The sequence below is a fragment of the Mus caroli genome, unplaced genomic scaffold (assembly GCF_978045245.1).
Source record: "Mus caroli unplaced genomic scaffold, Mus_caroli_1 scaffold_2, whole genome shotgun sequence".
Classification (NCBI taxonomy): domain Eukaryota; kingdom Metazoa; phylum Chordata; class Mammalia; order Rodentia; family Muridae; genus Mus; species Mus caroli.
The window spans coordinates 47,205,377-47,224,048 of record NW_028227257.1 but is presented as its reverse complement, the minus strand read 5'-3'; the positions used below and the strand labels follow the sequence as shown (position 1 = coordinate 47,224,048).

Here is an 18,672-nt window from a genome sequence, read left to right as displayed (position 1 = left end):
GCAATTGCTAGTTTAGGCGAAAATTGGGATTATATGGTACATTCAAAATGGAATAGACCATAGCTGACCCCTTATCAAAAGGCTCATGGTATGTTTTGATGCCTAAAGTTGTTGAAATCATGGATGATCTAAATCAATGGTTGTCACAAATCTTGTAGATATAGTAGGGATTCCTTTAAATAATGCAAATGTTAGTCTCCTGGCTGGCTGTGTTATACAAAAGTGAGATGGGGAATTTCATAGACCTTTTACAACAGTGTGTGATGATGAGGGGAAACCATTTTGGATAGTTTAGTGCAATGGGGCTAGAAAGAGCAAAGAACTATTTATACCCTTAAACCTGAAGGCATACTGGGAAGTCACCATTACAGGTAAAGAAAATAGTGACCTCTATGTTGTACTGCTTCCAGCAGGACACAGCCAAGCTATAGACATCTGTAGGGAGAACCTCAGAACACTAATTCTGTAGTCTTACTCCTCTCAGTCAGAACCATTTTTGACTGACTCTAAAATGGAAGCCAGAAGATAATGCCCATCAAAGCAGACCTCAGAGCTTAGCATCGAGGACCCAGAATAGAACAGAGAAAGAAAAAGATTGGATCTGGAAGGACAAATGTAAGATAACAGGAACAATTCCAGATGTGTTGACTCACATCTGCAATCCCAGCAGTTTGTTCTATGGCTCAAAAGCAAAAAAAAAAAAAAAAAACCCAAACAAACAAAAACAAGAGAGAGAAAGAGAGAGAGAGAGAGAGAACAGAAAATCCAATTCATCATTTACATCCATTCAGGATAATAAGTTTGAGTCTAGGATAGGAATGGACAGGGAGAACCCATAAAGGAGATAGAGGGTAATAGAATAGGGGCTTGTTCCAACGATAGCAGGAAACTTCCAGCAACAGATGAATCAAATACATAAGCATTTTCCAAGCCTTGCTTTACAGCCTGTTTGTTCCATTAGACAAAACCATTTACACAGCTCAGCCCAAATTGAAAACTAAATTCCATTTCTAGGTGGGAGGATGATGTGAAGGAATGGCAGAGATGCTTAGGCAAATGCCATTGACATACCATCTGATGCTGACAATAAATACAAGTGGACAGAATTTATTTATCCTGTAACTGTCTGAGAGCTCTCCTTTAGATTTAGCTATAAATGCATAGCCACCAAAGATGACAACCTGCAGCATGAGAAACAGAGAGGAGAGATGAAGTGGTGGACAGTATCTAGGTCATAAACGAAAAAAACCTCTCTCTTCACTCCAGACATTTTTTAAAAAGTATCTGCTTGTCACCCATTCCTGGTGTGAGTATTGTACCGGGGTTCATTTTAGAGGTTGTGATAACTGTTGAAAGCCAGCTCTTTCAAGAGACAGTTGTACACACCAGGTCTAATGGGACCTGGATCTTAGTCATAGACATATTACAAGGATGGCTTCCCCTAAACAGTGTGTCTTAATTCTCTTCAGGTTAGAATGGAGCTCAAAAGGTTAGAATCATGGCTCAGCTTCCAGCCTCCACACATAAGCTTACAACTATATGTAACTCCAGCTCTAGGGCATCTGATATTCTCTCCTAGTCCCCAAAGAAAATTAGTGGAGAAATGGTGAGACAGCTCTGTGGGTAAAAGTGCTTGCCTCCAAGCTTGAGGATCTGGACTCACATGATAGAAGAAAAATGGAGTCCAACAGGTTGTCTTCTGACCTCCCCATGCATACCACAGTGCACCCATGCCCACATATATAATAAACGTAATACTAAAATTAAAGAAATATAAACTGGACAAATGCTACTCTTGGCCTTAATTGAAAAAAAAAATCTCTCTTTGCAGTAAACAGAGGTGAATGAAAAAATTGTGGTTTCCCAGCATGGCAAGTGATGGTTGAGGCTCAGCTTTAAATAATACATGTCTGGGGTTGGAGAGATGGCTCAGCGGTTAAGAGGACTGACTGTTCTTTCAGAGATTCTGAGTTCAAATCCCAGCAACCACATTGTGGCTCACAACTGTCTGTAATGGTATCTGTTGCTCTCTTCTGGTATGGCTGAAGACAGAGACAGTGTATTCATAAGCACAAAACAATACATGCCTGCCACTCCCCATAAGGTTCAGTGAGCATCAAGAAAGACGGAGGGGAGCCAGGCAGTGGTGGCATACACCTTTAATCCCAGCACTTGGAAGGCAGGCATATTTCTGAGTTCAAGGCCAGCCTGGTCTACAGAGAGAAACTCAGGACAGCCAGGGCTACACAGAGAAACCCTGTCTTGAAAAGAAAAAGAAAAAAAAAAAGAAAAGAAAAAGAGAGGGGGGGGAGGGAGGGAGGAAGGGAGGGAGGGGAGGGGAGAGGAAGGGAGGGGAGAGGAGGGGAGGGGAAGAATGTAGTTTTCTGGGCATGACAAAGCCATTGAAAACATGAACTCACACCAGCCAATGTTATCTACTCTGGGGCCTGCACAGGACTGACCCTGACCCTGACAACCGTCAGCCACAGGAGTGGCACAGCCCTGGCACCTTACCTGTTACTACTGAACTCTTGGCCACTGTAGGTTCTGGAAGAGGGGAAGTCATTGTGCTCACCTCTGTGCACATTGGAGAGCCCACTAAGCTCCAGTGGATAGTTGGACATTCCCAGTCACAGAGACAGCCCTGCTAAAATACAGCAAGTCACAAGACAACACAAAGTGACTTGAGTTTAGAAATGGGAAGGGAGAAGGGGGGCAGAGTTGGGAGGAAGGTAAAGGAGACTGATGCAGGGAATGAATTATATACATGTATCACATTGTCAAAGGACAAATGTAATTGATGATGATGATGAGGAGGACAGTAATAATTCGGGGGCATCTTGTTATGGTTGTTGTGGCTTCTGGTAAACACATCTGCCAAGCAAGGCATGGTAGCACATGCCTATGATCCCAGCAATTAGCAGCTGGAAGCAAGATTGCAAGTTTAGGGCTAGCCTGGGCTACTACATAAGGCTCTGTCCAAAATTATAAATAAATAGAATTTAAAAGCGTTTTATCATACCAAAATACTAACTACGATTGCCACACCAAAACCAACTCCTGAATCAACCACCATCTTTATTGTGATTCTGCATCCCTTGAGTCAGGAGATTGCAAAGAGCACAGAAGGACAGTTTACCTCTTCCGCATGGTGCCTGGGTCTCATCTGAGAAGCCTCAAACAGCATCCACTAGCTAACAAGCACCATCTAAGCATCCTGATGGTAGTGCTTCTGGGCTGTTGGCTATGAGCTTAGTGCCTCTGGGCTGTTGGCTAGGAACTCAGCTGGGCTGTTACCCGCAACTGTGCACAGCACCTGTGTCTCAGCTTGGGCTTCCTCAAAAGGGAAGAGACTGGGGTAGGGAATGAGTTTCTCCAGAGATCCTGGCATGGTTCTTTACATTCTGGTCTTGGAGTCATGTCCCCTCCACCATAATGATAACCCATCCACTTCACGGGGCTGGAAGCCTTTGACACCTCTGGATAGGAGAAATCTCAGTTACTTCTAAGACAGAGGAAGGCAGGTGTTACTGTGCCCACCTTGGGAAATACAAGGTGAGGAGCAGCACTGGGTATAAAATACATTTAAATTTTTCTCAAGTACTATCTTAGTCAGGGTTTCTATTCCCGCACAAACATCATGACCAAGAAGCAAGTTGGGAAAGGGTTTATTCGCCTTACACTTCCACATTGTTGTTCATCACCCAAGGAAGTCAGGACTGGAACTCAAGCAGGTCAGGAAGCAGGAGCTGATGCAGAGGCCATGGAAGGATGTTACTTACCGGCTTTCTTCCCCTGGCTTTCTCAGCTTGCTCTCTTATAGAACCTAAGACTACCAGCCCAGGGATGGCATCACCTACAATGGGCCCTCCCACCCTTGATCACTAATTGAGAAAATGCCTTACAGCTGGATCTCACGGAGGTACTTCCTCAAGGGAGGCTCCTTTCTCAGTGATAACTCCAGCCTGTGTCAAGTTGACACACAAAAGCAGCCAGTACAAATACTATGAGAATTAAAAATGTCTCACAGGGCAGTGGTGGCATATGCCTTTAATCCCAGCACTTGGAGGCAGAGGCAGGTGGATTTCTTTTTGTTTTTGTTTTTTTATTAGATATTTTCTTCATTTACATTTCAAATGCTATCCCAAAAGTCCCCTATACCCTCCCCCTGCCCAGCTCCCCAACCCACCCACTCCTGCTTCCTGGCCCTAGCATTCCCCTGTACTGGGGCATATGATCTTCGCAAGACCAAGGGCCTCTCCTCCCATTGATGGCTGACTAGGTCATCCTCTGCTACATATGCAACTAGAGACACAGTTCTGGGAGGTACTAGTTAGTTAGTTCATATTGTTGATCCTCCTTTAGGGTTGCCGACCCCTTTAGCTCCTTGGTTACTTTCTCTAGCTCCTTCTTTAGGGGACCTGTGTTCCATCCAATATATGACTGTGAGCATCTACTTCTGTATTTGCCAGGTACTGGCATAGCCTCACAAGAGACAGCTATATCAGGGTCCTGTCAGAAAAATCTTGCTGGCATATGCAATAGTGTCTGGGTTTGGTGGTTGTTTATGGGATGGATTCCCAGGTGGGCAGTCTCTGAATGGTCCTTCCTTCTGTCTCAGCTCCGATCTTTGTCTCTGTAACTCCTTCCATGGGTATTTTGTTCCCCATTCTAAGAAGGAACAAAGTATCCACACTTCGGTCTTCCCTCTTCTTGAGTTTCATGTGTTTTGCTAATTGTATCTTGGGTAGTCTAAGTTTCTGGGTTAATATCCACTTATCAGTGAGTGCATGTCATGTGTGTTCTTTTTTGATTGGGTTACCTCACTCAGGATGATATCCTCCAGATGCATCCATTTGCCTAAGAATTTAATAAATTCATTGTTTTTAATAGCTGAGTAGTACTCCATTGTGTAAATGTACCACATTTTCTGTATCCATTCCTCTGTTGAGGGACATCTGGGTTCTTTCCAGCTTCTAGCTATTATTATTAAAGTTTCTATGAACATAGTGGAGCATGTGTCCTTATTACCAATTGGAACATCTTCTGGGGACAGGTGGATTTCTGAGTTTGAGGCCAACCTGGTCTACAGAGTGAGTTCCAGGACAGCCAGAGCTACACAGAGAAACCCTACCTCGAAAAACAAAAACAAACAAACAAAGAGTAAAAATGTCTCTAGCCTTTTGAATGTGTTTGTACAGCTTTGAGCAAGATTGAAGAAGATCCCTTCTCTTGGTGCACTGTAGAGTGGAAAGTAATCCTTTGTTAACACGGAACCGGCACAGAGAATGTAAGGATTGTGGATAAAGAGCCACACCTTGATAACCTCAAGTCCTCCTTGGACCCCCAAAATATGTTAAGTGCAGAAATGGAGTTACAACGAATGGGAGAGGAGCCTTGCTCAGGTTAACAGCAGCAAGGCATAGGAGAAAGCCAACAAAGCAGGCAGTGCTTGGAGAATCAGCCACACCCCCCACATACCTGCTGCTAGCGATAGCCCTGGATCTCATGTGGAGCTCATTCCACACCCCTCCCCCTCCCAGAACCAAACTTTCTGTTTGAAAGAGTTTTTTAAAAAACAAACAAACAAAAAACAAACAAACAAAAACAAACAAACAAAAACAAGTGTTGCACTTAGCCCAAAGATACCTTCCATCACTGTATTGTTCTCCCCTTCCTTCTGTTTTTTGGCAACACCCAACCCATCCATATCTAAGTTCAGCCTTCAAAAGACCACGTACTGCTGAAAAATTGCTCGAGCACTCTTCCTCCGCACTGTGTCTCCTGAACTCAGAAGAGAGGACTCAGAAGCCCCCTCGGGCCATGGGAGCTGTTCCTCTACTCCACCTGTGAGTGAGTCAAGAAAATGATCTGAATAATGATAGGGCAGGCAGACGTCTGCCTTCACAAACATACCACACCCACACCTCCGGAACGTATGTCCTCTGTGTGGCAAGAGACTCTGCAGGCGTGATAAGTTGAGTGAAAGACGTACAGATGATGAATCTAGATTCTCTTGGTGGGATCAAAGTAGTGTCACACAGGACAGCGTGAGAGGGAGGTAGAGCCTAGCTTCATGGCTCCTGCCTGCAGTCTCTCAATTTGGGAGCTAGGGAAGGAAAAGTGTCACAAGCTCAAAGCTAGACTGAGATATTATATAGTGAATATAGTGAACTCAAGGCCAGCCTGGGCTACAGTGTGAGATTCTGTGGAGACTTTGTCTTAAAAGACAGTAATAAAACCAAAGACTGAAAATGCAAAGCCGGCAGCTTTGTGCAGCTGGTTACCCTTGAACCCTCCAGGCAAGATAAAGTGAGAAAGCCCAAGCAAGGAGGGACTGACTGACTCCAAACAAACCAACATCCTGCTAGACAGGCGAGGCCACACACTTGGGCCTCTCCACTCTACCTTTGGGTTAGAGGGGAGACCTGACATTTTTGACTTCTAGTAGTTTGATGCCTGCTGCTCTATTTATTTATAGGTTAGATATATAGTTTACAAGGCCCTGGTGTTTATTTTTCAAAGGCTCCATCCACTGTTTAAAGGAGTCCCATGCCAGGGAGACACTTAATGGTGCTTTGACATTTTCTGAAAATCTGACTGGAAGATGGGAATGTGCTTTTGTGTGTGTTTGTGTCTTCAGTGTCCATGTGTCCGTGTGTGTGTGTGTCCGTGTGTGTGTGTGTGTTTGTGTGTGTGTCCATGTTCATAGAGGTCAGAAGAGAGTCTTGGACAGATCTCCTGGACTAGAACTATAGACTGTAAGACTGTCTCTAGCTCCCTCTGTATACCTACAGATTTCATAATCTTTATTTTCTTAACAGTGAAATAATATTGCATTGTGTAAATGCTCCACATTTTCAGAATCCACTCATCAGTTGATTGGTATCTATGCTGTTTCCACTTCCTGGCTGTTGTGAATAGAGCATCTGTAAACACGAATGAACAAGTTTCTCTATAGTAGTATACAGAGCCCTTTGGGTATGTGCCTTAGAGTGGTTTGGCTGGATCATGTGCAGATCCACTTATAGTTTTCTGAGGAACCCTGATGTCAGTTTCCATAGTGGTTACACCAGTTTCCACTCCCATCAACAGTGAATGAAGTGTTCCTTTTCCCATGTTCTCATCAGCACTTGACACTTTTTTGTTGTTGTTTTTGTCTTATCCATTCTGACTGGGGAAATCCCACAGTAGGTTTGCTTTGCATTTCCCAAATTGCTAAAGATGTTGAACACATCAAAACATGTTTCTTAGCCCTTTGTAATTCATATTTTAAGAAGTTTCTGTTTAGTTCCCCATCCCATTTTTATTTTTTCTTGATGTTTAGAGGTATTTAAAGGCTCCTTTGTACATCTATATATTTCTAACCACATTGTACAAGTTTCTCAAATAATTAATAAAATATTTAATGGAATGAATTAATCTTTCAAACTGCTGCTAAGAATGTAAATAAGATCCCCTTTTCTTTCACTTAAAATGTATTTATTACAATGGGTTTTATTTTATTTTTGTTTTCTTTTGCTTGTTTTTGAGACAGGGTCTATACATAGCCCTGGCTATCCTGGAACTCATTCTTTGGACCAGACTGGCTTCAAACTCACAAAGATCCACCTGCTTCTGCCTTCTTAGTGTTAGTGTTAAAGGGGTGTACCACCATGCCCAGCTTATTACAAGATGTCTAATAATAACATTTTTTAAAGATTTATTTATTTTATATAGGTGTGTACACTGTAGTAGTCTTCATGCACACCAGAAGAGGGTGGCAGATGTTGGATCCTAGAGTTACACACTGTTGTGAACTGCCATGTGTGTGCTGGGAATTGAACCTGGGTCCTTTGGAAGAGCAGTTAGTACTCTTAACTGCAAAGCCATATCTCACCCCTAATAACAACATTCTTGTGGAATACTTAAAATAAGTTTTACTTTTCCTAGATTATTTAGAAATTATTTCCAATAACATTTGTACATAAACTACAAGTGTCCATCAACATTATCTAGAAAATTAAGCCAAATAATTGGTAATGTTTTTACATAGTTACTATTATTTTTACTATATGTTTGTTTGACTGCATGTATGTCTGTGACCACATGCCTGCATTGGCCAGGGAGGACAGAAGAGGCCAATGGAACCCCTGGACTAGAACTACAGACAATTGTGAGCCACCATGGTGGTGCTGGGAATCGAACTCAGGTTCTTTGGAAGAGCAACCAGTGCTCCTAAGCCTGAGTCATCTCTCTAGCTCCTATAGTTGCTAGTATAAGTCATACAGTATGTAATGTTTCATATGATATATATTTTGAAGAACCTTATGATTGTTGTTGAGTATGATCTTTCCACTAAAGGCAGCCAAGGAGAATTACAAATTCATCTAGGACGCTTTGTTGGGAGTTAACAGCTTAGGCTTGAAAACCCAATACAGGTCTAGCTTGCGCTAAGTGGCTTCTTTCTTGGATAAGTGTTTCTCTGTATGGGTACAGGCATCCTTCCTTCCTGTGACCTAGGAACAGACAAGTACAAAATAGCTTTCCATGGCCCCTCATTTACTGTGCATGTGTACATGCAAGATGACGGAGATGCTGGGTAAGCTCATGGGTACCTCTGAATCCTCACGGTTTTTCTTCAGCTCTTAGATGTTATACTTAACTGTCCTAACACCTAGGTTCCAAGAATGTGAGTTCCTGGTACTGACAAGTATATTCACATTTCATACTCCAGACCCAAAAGTAAACAACAAGCCAGCCAAAACAGAGCTGTAAAAGGAAGGTACATATCTCAGCATCTCTTAGAGCATCCCACTCTGGATGTACAGTTGTGAAGTTTCCCTCACACCAGTCACACAGTTATAGCATGTTATAGCAGTTATAGCATGCTGCCAGTCAGACACTTTCCCTGGAGTGTTTTGAGTGGGGAACCGCTTGCCTCTTATTTCAGCAAGCTTGGAGGCTTGAAGTTTAGCATCATTCCTGCTGAGCTGAAGCCAGTGTGTCAGCAGAACTGCCATCCTCCGTCCTCCAGAGGTTCTGAGAGCCCCATTTCCTTGCATTTGTGGCTGCTGGTGACTGTGGTTCCTCGCATCGCTGCTGCCTTCTGTTCAAGATTCCAGAAACGCCTTCCATTTGCCCTTGGGATCCATTTGCTCTTTAGAGGATGCCCAGTAAGGACAAATACATCCATTAGGCTTTTTTGCCTTTTGTGTGAGACTTGGCATATAAAGAGTTCTGTCTCACTGTTGTGAGACAAAAGTGACTTTGGCTCACAGTTGAAGGGCTCCATCCATCATGGCAGGGAGCTGGTCACATTGTATCCAGGCAGAAAGGGATACGGATACGTGCTTGTGCTTAGCTCACCTTTCCCATTTTACTCAGTCAGAGACAACAGCCCACAGAATCCCTCTTCTCATCTCAGGTACCCTGATTTAGATGGTCTACCCAGACGTGCTCAGATCCTTGTTTCCAAATTGATTCTAAATTCTATCAAACAAATGCTTCCTGATTCAAATCTGCCTCTGGGGGAACAATTGTAGACAATGAAATGTTTTCTCCTTCCTTTCTCTTCAGGATGCACAAGCCTTACTTGTCCTCAGAGCTGCCTGACGCAAGCTGAGCTTTTCCGTTTCTTTTTGCCTAAAGTCTTACATCAGACAGAGGAGACCCTATTGGCTCTCCAGGTTTAGGTGCGGCTCTGCTCCCAACCCAGCCATAAATTAAATAACTTAGATGTGTGTGGGTATAGAATGGGAGAAGGAAGAAAGGGAGGGAGGGAGGGAGGGAGGAAGGACGGAAGGAAGGAAGGAAGGAACGAAGGAAGGAAGGAAGGAAGGATAAAGAAGAGCCCACTTGGCTGCTAACTTAACTTGCTATCCTGAGTGCTTTTTCATCCAGGGATCTTCAGCCCCTCCTAGACCCCTTGGATCATAGGCTCAGTGTAGGGGGGCTATAGTACCATGGTGAAGTCCTGGGTAGTTTCAGCTCTCCAGCTGCTGGTGCTACTTGCACATCAGATGGATCTGTCAACAGACAGGACACAGGCAGCATACTCTTCATAGTGCTCCAAAAGCAGGGGCCCTTATACTCTGGGTGGTGGGCACTTGGTCAGCAACACGTGTTTGATGACCAGCTCCGCTGTCCAGCTCCTCTTGAACAGGTTGGCAAAGATTTCAGCTTGGCACCCACATCTGGGTGGAAGGTCTTAGTCAGGGAATGGGCCTTGGATGGGGATGGAGGGAAATCCTTGCCTAGTAGGAGCTTCATGCTGAACAGACCTCTGGCATAGGGCTTCCCCTCAGGGCCCTAGATGGTGACCTGCAGGTTAGTAAGGACCTCCTCTTTGGGGAAGGCCTTAATGCCACCAGGTGGGTCCAAAATAAGTATCGTCTCCTCCTTGTGCACCAGATGTGTGGTATGAAGAGGTAGAGTCTTTTTCTTTTTTTAAGATTTATTTATTTTACGTATATGAGTACACTGTCTCTGTCTTCAGACTCACCAGAAGAGGGCATTGGACCCCATTACAGATGGTTGTGAGCCACCATGTGGATGCTGGGAATTGAACTAAGGACCTCTGGAAAAGCAGTCAGTGCTCGTCACTACAGAACCATCTCTCCAGCCTAAGAGGTAGATATTTTAGTTGGAGTTTCTGAACTTCTCGGAGCTCTGTCAGGACTGGGGTTCCAATGGCTGACTGCTGTGGCCCTAGCAAGGTCCCCCTAACCTAGCCCCATTCAACGCTAGCTTGTACTCTGGCCACAAAAATGCTCAAAAGGTTATGCCCACTTGGCTGCATGGCTAGGTCTGTCAGATTTTATCCCATCCTTTCAAAGAAACAATCCAGGAAAGCATCATAAACACACACCCACACTGTCAGTGAGCTGGAAAGACCTACTGCACTAAAACCTGTAAGAATCTCCTTCTCACAGCCCCGGGAGTATAGTGACTGGTCATCACCAGGTCAGTGAGCAAGACATCACTACCGCTGGCATCCACAAAGCCTGGCCTGAGGACCTGGTTGGTACAAATTGCAAGGTGCTTATGTTTGGTCCAGGATGACCTGAAAAGGAGCAGTTTATTCTTCAATTATCTTGGATAGGACAGTGAAGCCTCATTAGGCTGCTCAAGATTTAGAGATAGGTGTCGGTAGAAGGAGTCCAGGCAGTCAAACAACATGAGCAGGGATAATGGATTGCCGGGCAATTCTACAAACTCTCTGACTTTCTGTCTGCTGTATGGCTGGAGGGAGCCAACTGTCAACATGATGCTATTGATGGGAAGCATCAGCACCTTGGCCAAACATTTCTTCTTTCCATAGTTTCCTAGGTTTTTTTTGGTTTTGGTTTTAGTTCTTTTATTTATTTGTTTGTTTGTTTATTGTATGAGTACCCTGTAGCTGTCTTCAGACACACACCAGAAGAGAGCATGGCATCCCATCCCATTACAGATGGTTGTGAGCCACCATGTGGTAGCTGGGAATTGAACTCAGGACCTCTGGCAGAGCAGTCAGTGCTCTTAACCACTGAGCCATCTCTCCAGTCCAGTTTCCCAGGTTCTAAAATTGACACCTTGCAGTGTTTCAGTGGTGTTGTCTATGGAGTATTGTGGCTAAAGGTACAGCTGTGTCACTGTAGAGGCTCAGAAAAGCCTGGAAGTAGAGGTACTGTCTACATGGTTCTGCAGTGTGGGTGGGCCATAGGCTCAGTGACTCATACTAGCTCACTGAGACCCTCAGTCTCCACAGACTGTCCCAAGGATGGTCATGCAAGGGGCCCATAATCACCAGCAGAGGCAGATGCTAGACCCATCTGCTCTTCTTCTCCTGAGTGGGGTGGTATGGGCGTGGCTTAAGTGGGGAATCCAATATCATTCCATTCTCCTAAAAAAGTAAGATACGTTTCTTTTCCCTGTGTGGTATCAGTGATGCTAACGTGGCGATTCCCAAAGTGTGGTCAATCAGGCCATATCAGTGTTCCGGGGAGTTTGTTATAAACATATCCTCAAACCTTAAACCACGGAATCAGAGCCTCTGGGAAGGAGAGTCAGCGATAAGGGGGTGAGAGCTGCTTTATGTCTGGGTACGGTTTTGCAGGAGGTGGCTTGGTTTGGAGATGGGACCTCACATAGCTCAGTGTTCTTCGGTGTTCTAGTTTGCTCTCCATTGCTGTGGTAAGCACCACGACTGAAAGCAAGCTTCGGAGGAAAGGGTTTGTTTTATCTTACAGCTTTCAGGTCACACTCCATCACTGAGGGAAGTTGGTGCAGGAACTGAAGGCAGGAACCTGGCACATGATCTGAAGTGGAGGCTGTGGAGGAGTGCTGCCTGCTGGCTCCTTGGCCCTCTTAGTTGGCCTTTAAAAAAAAAAAAAAAAAACTCAGGACCACCATCCCAAGGGTGGTATCCTTACTAGACTGGGCCCTCTCACATCAATCGTTAATCAAGGAAATGTCCGGCAGATTTGTCTAAAGAGCAGTGGTGATGGAGGCAGCTTCTCACTTTGAAGTTTCCACTTCCCAGATGACCTGAGTTTAGATTACATTAACAAAACATCAAACAGAACACCAGGTTGGCCTTGAACTACAGACTGCCCTGCTCCCACCTGCTAACACTGGGGATAACAGGCGCTGGGCACTACCCTTGGCTCAACATCTATGACTGAACAGGCTCTCGTGAGCTAATGGTTACGAGCCACTTAATTAAGGAAGAGAGGGCAGCTGGCATCATAAACTAAGAAAAATAGTGTCTATATAGAGAAGTCCAGGACATCTAGGCCTACAGAGAGAAAGCCTGTCTCAGAAAACAAAAATAAATAAATTAAATAAAAATAAGCTAAGAAAAAAAATACTTGGAAAATTCTGCACTTAAAAGTTCTTAAGGGCTGGTGAGATGGCTCAGTGGGTAAGAGCACCCGACTGCTCTTCCAAAGGTCCAGAGTTCAAATCCCAGCAACCACGTGGTGGCTAACAACCATCTGTAACGAGATCTGGCGCCCTCTTCTGGAGTGTCTGAAGACAGTTACAGTGTACTTACATATAATAAATAAATCTAAAAAAAAAAAAAAAAAAGTTCTTAAAATGGGGGGCTGGAGAGATGGTTCAGTGGTTAAGAGCACTGGTTGCTCTTCTAGGGGCCCCAGGTTCAATTCCTAGCACCTACATGGCAGCTCACAACTGTCTGCAACTCTAGTTCCAGGGGAATATGAGGCACATGAAACACTAATGTACATAAATTAAATTAATGTTTTAAAGTTCTTTAAATGATTCTTTAAAGTAATTTGCCAATAGCCAGTAGCCTTTGGAAATTTCTGGGGGTTTGGAGAGATGGCTTAGAGGTAAAAAGTATGTAGTAATCTTCCAGCAGACCCAAACTCAGTTCCCAGCATCCACCTCAGGCAGCTCATAATTGTCTGTAACTTCAGCTGGGGAGGAGGAAGAGGAGGAGGACGGAGAGGAGGAGAAGGAGGGAGAAGAGAGGAGAGGAGAGGAGAGGAGAGGAGAGGAGAGGAGAGGAGAGGAGAGGAGAGGAGAGGAGAGGAGAGGAGAGGAGAGGAGAGGAGAGGAGAGGAGAGGAGAGGAGAGGAGAGGAGAGGAGAGGAGAGGAGAGGAGAGGAGAGGAGAGGAGGAGGAGGAGGAGGAGGAGGAGGAGGAGACATTGTTTATGTCTCTCCCCATAGGAAGGAATTTTACCAACTCAGAGGCAGGTGGATCTGTGAGCTCAAGGCCAGCATGGACTACATAGTGAAACCCTGTCTTAAAAAAAAAAGCCGGGCATGGTGGCGCACGCCTTTAATCCCAGCACTCGGGAGGCAGAGGCAGGTGGATTTCTGAGTTCGAGGCCAGCCTGGTCTACAAAGTGAGTTCCAGGACAGCCAGGGCTATCAGAGAAACCCTGTCTCGAAAAAACCAAAAAAAAAAAAAAAAACCATGAAAACAAAGATAAACAGAAAAGCAAATATAGACGTTGAGCCCCAGATGAGCCAGCAGATGACTGCCGCCACAGTAGTTGATGCCAGTGAGCTTCACTAAAGTCTTTGATCTACAGGTGGAGATTAATGAGTTATCAGCAAATAAGGGAAATAGGAAGTTCTCAAAAAAAAAAAAAAAAAAAGGTAAGGTTGCCCTGGAGCAATCTCAAAAACACCAATGAATGGTCAAAGATGACAGGGCAAAGGTTAGCCATAGATCTCATTTAAAAGCCCCAGGGAAGGGGGCGGCTGGAGAGTTGGCTCAGTGGTTAAGAGCACTGACTGCTCTTCCAGAGGTCCTGAGTTCAAATCCCAGAAACCCACATGGTGGCTCACAACCATCTGTAATGGGATCTGATGCCCTCTTCTGGTGTGTCTGAAAACAGCTACAGTGTTACATATAATAAATAAAAAAAAGCCCCAGTAGGTTCAAAGCAGCCTTGGTTGTGGACACAGCCCTTACTTCTCTGCAGTGTGGATTCTGCGCTGCCAAGGAAAGCTGCCTAAGACCCCACAGTTTACTTGAGTCTACTGTAGTTCTGAACTGTGATGTTTTTTACTGTACAAGTGATATCAGGGATATGAACAGGACCTGAGACATGACAAAACTGTTCAGTGTGGGCAATTGGTGAGGACACATTTATAAAGAAGACATTTACTCCGTGAGTGGCATTTTCTTGGCAGTTTTCAAGGAGCGAATTGTTTGGCTTTGACACAGCCCACCTTTCCCTCTGTGAGGTAGTTTGAATAAGAAGAGATGCTGTAGGCTCCTGTATTTGAAAGCTTGGCATCAGGGAGTGGCACTGTTTGAAAAGGATTAGGAGGTGTGGCCTTGTTGGAGAAAGTATGCCAGTTGGGGTAGGCTTTGAGGTTTCAGAAAACCCATTTCAAGCCCAGAGGCTATCTGTTCCTGCTGCCTGCATGTTGGCTCGTTAAGTCTTCATTAAGTTGTCTAGGTATGGCAAAACCGAGGCTGGGGATTATGTTAGTGATAAACCAGTTCTTGCTGGAGCTTGGGGAAGGAAGTATCTCCATTGAGCTCTGAGGGAAGAGCTCAGGCCAGGTAGACTTCTTGCTGTCTACATGGGCAAGGGAGATCCCAACAAGCTGCAGGGCAAAATGTTCTGTATGTCTTCTTTGTGCAGACCTGCTGGGAAGAGCACAAGAAGAAGCACTCTGACTCCTTGGTCACCTTCACTGAATTCTTGAGGAAATGCTCTGAGAGATGGAAGACCATGTGTGCAATGGAAAAGTTGAAGTGTGAAGACTTGGCCAAGAGCGACAAAGCTCGTTATGACAGGGAAGTGAAGAACTATGTTCCTCCCAAAGGTGATAAGAAAGGAAAGAAAAAAGATCCTATAGTTCCAAAACCCACCAGCATCTGCCTTCTTCCTGATTTGCCTGTTCTTAACACTGCCCAAAGATCAAAAGTAAACACCCAGGCCTGTCTATTGGAGGTACTGCAAAAAAACTGGGTGAGATGTGGTCTGAACCATCTGCCGAAGATAAACAACCGTATGAGCAGAAAGCAGCTAAACTAAAGGAGACGTATGACAAGGATATTGCTGCATTCTGTGCCAAGGGCAAAAGTGAAGCAGGAAAGAAGGGTCCTGGTAGGCCAACAGGCTCAAGGAAGAGGAAGGAAGAAGAAGAAGAAGAAGAAGAAGAAGAAGAAGAAGAAGAAGAAGAAGAAGAAGAAGAAGACAAGGAGGAGGAAAAGGAGGAGGAGAAGGAGGGGAGGAGGAAGAGGAGGGGGAGGAGGAAGAATAAATGGTTGTCCTAAAATGTATGGAGTGTCTGTGCTCAGGCAACTATTTTGCTAAGAATATGAAATTCAAGTGCAGTTCAACATTAGCTTCAGTACAAAAACTGAACAGATTTTTGTATCGCTGATTAAATTCTTTGTAGAGAAAATACTTTTTAAAAAGACTTTATAGCTTTTTTTCAGGGGCTACCACATATAGTTAGATTTAAAGCTTTTGATATTAAATGTTTCTAAATATTTAACAGTTTCTTTAATTTCTTTTTATTTTTGAAAATTTATTTATTTATTTTACTCGTCAGACACACACCAGAAGAGGGCATCAGATCCCATTACAGATGGCTGTGAGCCACCACATGGTTGCTGGGAATTGAACTCTGAACCTCTGGAAGAGCAGGCAGTGCTCTTAACCACTAAGCCATCTCTCCATCCCCTCTTTAATTTCTTATGGTAGCAAAAGAAACTCCATAGAAATTTGTATTACCAGTAAAATTTTTTCTAATTTGTAATAAAATAATGTATATTACTTGCAAAAAAACCAACCAACCAAACAAACAAACGTTGCCTAGGTACAGTGATACAAGCCTATAATCCCAGTACTTGGGAACTGGACGTAGGAGAATCAGAAACTCGGGGTTGATCTTGGCCACATAGAACACTGAAGGGCATTCTGATATACAGGAGGCTCAACTTAAACAGATAAAATATATGAACTTCAAGGAATGTTATTACCCTCTGAAGAATCAAAGTGCTGTAGTTGAGATCTCTTGTTTGGCTTGACTGCTTATTTTATTCCTGGGACAGAATCTTGCTGTGTAGCCCAGGCTGGCCTCACTCTCCTACCTCTCATGAATGCTGGGATTGCAGGCAGGGTGTACTACTATATTTCACGTGTAGTTTAGCTCTTGAATGTCACTGAAGACTTGTATGCTAAAGACTTGGTCACTGTTAGGAGATGGTGGAGCCTTCGGAAGGTGGAGCCTAGAAGCAGGAAGCTCAGTCACTGTGGGTTTGCATTAGAGGGAAGCTAGCCCTGTCCCTTCTCTCCCACTAAGTGAACAGACCTCTTTAGCTGTGTCAGGACTAGGTGGCCCAGAAGCCACAGAGCCAAGCAGCTGTAAACTGGATCCTCTAAAATCCACAGCCAAAATAAACCTTTCTTTCTTTAAGCTGATGATCTGTTTTGTCTCAGGCACACAAAGGTGATTCAGTTACTATCCCAAGCTTTTATATTTAAGTTTTTGAGTCAGGGTCTTATGTAGCCCAGGATAGCCTCAAGCTTACTCATTGTGTAGCTGGAGATTGCCCTCAACTCTTTGTCCTGGCCCCACCTCCCAAATACTGAAATTATAAGCACAAACCACCATGTCCAACTCAAAGATAAATTACAAGGAAGTTTAATTAAGGAAAACAATTGAGAATGGAGCCTGCTGGCATTGGCCTAGAATCCCAGCTGTTTAGGAGGGCTGAAAGTTCAAGGCCTATGTCATCAAATTTTCATCTTCTTCCTTACCTGCTGGGTTTTATACAGTGATTTCAAGGAGCTCTCGGGCACCGGGATTAGAAAACAAAAAGGGGGCACAACTCAAGAGAACTCTGAACACATAATACATTTTGTAACTCATTACTCCATCTTCCTCAGGGTTCCCAGACATGCTACCCTTAGCTAAGGATAAGAAGGGCACAGTGAGGCCATTGTGCACCCTGCACAGATACCCTCATGGCACCAGTAGGGAGGCTATAGGAGTGGAGAGAGGGGATGTCACAGGAGGAGAAAGGACAGAGGGAAGGAGAGAGGAGGACAGGGGAAAGGAGAAGGAGGGACAGAAGGAGGAGGTGCAGGAGGAGGGCAGAGGGAGTCAATCATTTATTGCCAGTCATTTTGGAATAGATGAGCCTGGGCATTGACCATCATGGAGTGCTGTGTTTTCTTGTCTCTGAGATCATTGTTAAAGGTAATGACAGCAAAATCAGTTAGGGCTCAAACCTTACTGATAAAAGCAGCTGGAGTCAGATGTTCTTGGCAAGGTCTCTCTGGTTCCCTGTGTACTAGTTTAGTCTATACAGGGAGGTCTATCTTGAGTACATTCCTGAAAGGCTTTTGTTACAGGTGCCAAGAGCCTTTGATCCCAGTACTTGGGAGGATGAGGTAGCAGAATCCAAAGTTTCAAAGAAGCCTAGGCTATGCAGTAACTTCCTGAACAGGCTCAGCTACTCTGAAAGAGCCTGCTTTAGAGGGGCAGTCTAGATATCCACCAGCAGAAGAAGAGATAAGGCAAATGTTGCATGTACACAAAATAAAATTATGTATAGACACAAAAAGTGAGCTGAGTGTGGTGGTACATAGCTTTAATCTCAGCACTCAGGTTACAGAGGCAGGCAGATCTCTATGAGTTTGAGGGCAGTGCAACACTCCAACACTTTTAAGGGCTGGAGATGTAGCTCAGTAGTAGAGAGCCTACCTAGCACGTTCAAGGGCCCCAGCACCACCAGAAGAAAAAGAAGTCTTTATTTATGAAGCAAGTGGTTATCAGAAGGAGGAGGAGGAGGAGAAGGAGGAGGAGGAGGAGGAGGAGGAGGAGGAGGAGGAGGAGGAGGAGGAGGAGGAGGAGGAGGAGGAGGAGAAGAAGAAGAAGAAGAAGAAGAAGAAGAAGAAGAAGAAGAAGAAGAAGAAGAAGAAGAAGAAGAAGAAGAAGAAGAAGAAGAAGAAGAAGAAGAAGGAAAGAATCAGAGGTGGTGACATTCTTGAAAGCACAGCACTTGGGAACCTGAGACCAAAGGTTGGCTGTGAGTTTGAGGTCAGCCTAGATACACAGTGAGTTCCACCCTGTGCAGTAGTTCACTACTCTGCACTACAGAGAGACCCTGTCTTTTAAGAATACATTATGTTTCAACTGAGAAGTATTTCCATACTATATGTACTTTCAACTGACAAATAAAATGATATGTATACCACAATGT

The 18,672-nt window shown here is 44.3% G+C and overlaps 1 protein-coding gene and 2 pseudogenes across 1 annotated transcript in view; 2 read left to right on the top strand and 1 right to left on the bottom strand.

Annotated features, from left to right (window-relative positions):
* Positions 1–18,672, top strand: part of Shld1 (shieldin complex subunit 1) — a 131,597-nt gene that overhangs the window by 42,698 nt on the left and 70,227 nt on the right. The window lies entirely within an intron of this gene.
* LOC110307100 (ubiquitin-conjugating enzyme E2 S-A-like) lies at positions 8,959–12,146 on the bottom strand (annotated as a pseudogene).
* On the top strand, positions 15,033–15,732 carry LOC110290160 (high mobility group protein B2 pseudogene; annotated as a pseudogene).